We start from the raw sequence: 4,127 nt of genomic DNA, 5'->3' as shown, positions 1-4,127 counted from the left end.
ATGAGTACATGGCAGTTATGTTATTCACCAAAATAGAAACTCCACAAGGGCATAAACTGTGTGTTATTCATATTTTTATACCAAATAACTTTTTAAGTGACAGGCACATGGTAAACACACAATAAATAAATAAATGTTAAATGAATAAATTCCAGTTCCACACTTTTTAAACATATATAGAAATTGGTCAAATCAAGGATGGTTTTGGCTTTTGTTGATGAATTCTCATAGAAAGCAACCAATGTAGTCAACGAAAGAGTCCCAAGTAGGTTAGCTCTAGCTCTGCTTCTATGTAATGTAGATGCTTGAATTATAAGGCCTAACCACTAGAAGGTAGAGAGCTAGCAATCTGGCTCTCTTACAACATACCATTTTCAATAAATGAAGGGCATATGGTTTTGGTTTTAATCTTTTGTCATTTCTTGAAATCATTCCATCATATCAGTGACAAATGAAAAGTTCCCCAATAGGCAGTGGGTCTCTAAAAACATTCTTCCTGGATACCATGATTTAATCTATGTTGGTTCAAAACTACTGGACACAGCAGAAATATTCGTTGATTTTCATCTACTTTATCGTTTTTCTTTTGTTAAAGTGCTAACATGTCCCCTTGATCCAAAAATCAAAAAGGCAAAAAATAACTAGAAAATTGGTACCTCCTTATTAACGCAAATAAGGTTATTAACGCAAATAATGCATTTTTAATGGTTTCATTGAGACATAATTCACATACCATAAAATTCACTAATACAAAATGGACACTTCAATTTCAAATTATGGAAAATGCTGTGGTTACACCACACTGTGAATGTACTAAACCAATTTGGTCTAATATATTTTAATTATTTTATAATTTTAGTATTTCTGCTGTATTTGCATATCTGTAACTTATTAACAAAAACGTGTGGTTATCTTTCTTACTATGAAATTAATCTCTTTTGATTGAGAGACAGACAGGGGAAGTTTCAGATATTTTTGAACTTTAGGTATACTATCAGATACCGTGCTTAGTACCTGGGTGACGAAATGGTCTGTGCATCAAACCCACAAGACGCGAGTTTGCCTCTAATAACAAATATGTACACGTACTCTTGAACCTAAAATAAAAGTTAAAACAAGGGAAAGAAATTTTGTCTAAATTCATTTATACATTTAATAGTTCCATATTTGCCTCTGGTTCTTAATGCAGCCTAAAGTGAAAGAGGTTCATTTCTCCAATCGTATTGGTTCTACAGAAAAGCTTGGGTCACTGATTGGCAGGCATCTTTGTGCCTATCTAAATGAGATTAGTCATTCCATTGCCCTTAAACATAGACTTCATAGCTTTGAAAGATAGGAGGCAGTCCTCCTAGCCACCACACTTCTAATATAAAATAATATAGCTACAATTCTTTAAATCAAGTGACACAGCTAGATTTTCTGCTCCCTGAAAGCTACTTGAATATATTACTTACATTGTACTCTAAAAGAACATTTCACCATTTTGGCAAATGTTTTAACTTTCATAAGAATGCCTTTGCCTTTTTTTTTTTTTTTTTCACATCGACATGTTGGATTTTATTACACTTTTTAAAACTGTACAAAGAGCACATGTGCATGAGTTAAAAAACACAAGAGAAATGTAGGGTGTTAAAAAAGAAATGCAAAATAAATCTGAGACATGAAACAAAAAAATTCCATTCTGTGAACTGAAATAAAAGGGTATCTTGCTTACTAAAAAAGTGTTATTTCAATATATTAAGTCTTTTGATTAGGAATACAGCACAAGACTTTCTTCACCTATTTGTTAACACATCAGACTCAGTCTCACTGAAGAGAGGATGAATCATGACATTACCTTACCGGCCACAGGCAGGTGACTAAATGTGCATGGATATGGTACAATGTCTGTGAGGTATTACAATACATAAATCTTTATTAGCTGTTCAATAAAGCCAGCAGTGGACGTCACCATTTCAACTTTACTGTCAACAGGGAGACTCGATTGCCGGCCTCTTTTTGCCTCGATGACTTTCTGTGAGGGTTTTTCACATTTAACAAAAGTAGTACTCACAGTTCTAAAAGTGGTTTCTCCCTGTCCTGTTTTTCTTCAGCTTCTTCAGATCCTGCTTCAGATTCAGGAGGGGAATAAAACTGACCATCAGAAAGACCACTAGGTATAAGTGCTGCCTTCTCTGAACTATCAGGAGTCTGTTTTCTTCTGCTTCTTGAGGTAACACTTTTAAATCCAGGAACCACGTCTCAATCCAGGCAAGGGTGAATGAAATGATGGGCAGCCAAAAGCCCCTTGAGAGAAAAGCTTTGAAAGGATCACGTTTGCTAGTAAAAAGGCACTGGTCACTGCCGTTGTCAACGCTATTGCCCACCAATGGCGCAATCTGCACACAGCACATGCAAGTATTAACCCTTTAAATCGAAAAACTGCCAAAAGAAATATATCAAAATACGAAGAATAGTAGTCATACTGCATCACCTCCTTCTCTAATGTGTTCTCAATGCCTCCATTCACATTTAACTCTATTATCCACAGTAACGTTACAAATAAGAGGTCAAAGGTGACACACAAACAGAAAGTCCTCCTGACATCAGATATGCCTTTCTTTTCCCTTCCTTCATAGGACTCAATCCTGGCCATTAGTTGTGTGGGGTTGATGGAATGGACGTTGCGCAGAGAAGCATGGGAGTTCTGGTTCCCGGTGAGAGCGTTCTCCATGTCTTCTGCCAGATGGTTCATCCTGGAGGAGGGTTACAGGAGCCTTTTGCCAACCTCACCATCCCTAAAGAGAAGACACCTCAACGGGTGGTTCCTGCCCGGCTGCCCCAGGCTGGCCCGGGAACTGCGGCTCAGCGGTCACGCCCCGGCCTGAGGGGCCGCCTTTGCCTTTTTCTTACAGTTATCCTTTTCCCCTTCCTTTTGATATTTATTTTACTGTTGGTAAGTTACGAATTTTTCATTTACATTTGTATACTTCCAGAGGATTCATTTCAACAAAGAAAAGGATCAAAAATGCAAGGAACTAGATCAGTATAAATATATTTGTGGGTACTTTTAAAATCATATCAATGAGGATGGTAGTAAATTCTAATTGCTTAGAACTATAACAAAGAGCTATTCTGAATGGGAGCAGAGATAATCAGCAATCCTTCAGTAAAGTGTACTCTGGCGATACAATGAGAACCTGCCAGTTTTGAGCCTTTTCCCCCCAATTTGGGGTGGGGGGTTCTTTTTGAGTATACTTTCAAACCCTGTGATAAAATAAATACTTTAGTATTTCTGCTATATTTGCATGTCTGTAACTTATTAACAAAAACGTGTGGTTCTCTTTCTTATTATGAAATTAATCTCTTTTGATTGAGAGACTAAGTATTGCAGTGGATAAAAAGACAGGTGTTAGAGTCAGGAAACAGGTTTGATTAGACCTCAAATCAAAATCTGTATCAGTTACATATGACCTTCAACAAATCCGTTTGTCTTTCTGTAACTCAATTTCTTCATCTATAAAATAGGAAAAAATATGCTTTGTTCTTTTTGTAAAATGCAGTGACAATACTCAGGATTTTCTTTACTATTCTATAGTGAAATGTGATTAATTGTATTGACTAGTAATTTATTAAATAATTAAAAGTATACCCAAAGATCAAAAAATCTGAAACTTTCCCCTCTCTCTGTCTTTTATTTTATATAATAGATTGAAAATGGATAAGAAAGAGGATTTAACACTTAAGAAAACAATTTAGAGTTGTATTATCTGGGTGTTATGTTTTTTGTTATCCTAAGGAAAAACCCTGTACTCATCAAAGAATCAAACTCCATTCTCCCCTCCCTTAGCCCCTGGAAATCGCTAATCTACTTTTTGTCTCTGTGAAGTTGCCAATTATGGACATTTCATAGAAATATAATTATACAATATATAGCATCTTGTATCTGGCTTCTTTCATTTAGCATAATGATTTCAAGTTTCATCTAGGTTATAGCATGTATCAGTACATTATTCCATTTTATTCATTTGTACAGATATGTCAAGTTTTCTTGTCCATTTGTGTTCCACTTTTAGGCTGTTATGAATAATGCTGCCATGAACATTCATTTATACATTTTTATGTGGCCATATGTTTTCATTTCTCTT

General features: G+C 35.6%; 1 pseudogene; it reads right to left on the bottom strand.

The window, feature by feature from the left end:
• Positions 1-1,675: 1,675 nt before the first annotated feature.
• On the bottom strand, positions 1,676-2,831 carry LOC105481359 (STARD3 N-terminal-like protein pseudogene; annotated as a pseudogene).
• Between the last annotated feature and the right edge of the window lie 1,296 nt (positions 2,832-4,127).

The sequence above is a fragment of the Macaca nemestrina genome, chromosome X (assembly GCF_043159975.1).
Source record: "Macaca nemestrina isolate mMacNem1 chromosome X, mMacNem.hap1, whole genome shotgun sequence".
NCBI lineage: Eukaryota > Metazoa > Chordata > Mammalia > Primates > Cercopithecidae > Macaca > Macaca nemestrina.
This window is presented reverse-complemented; position numbering and strand designations above follow the sequence as displayed.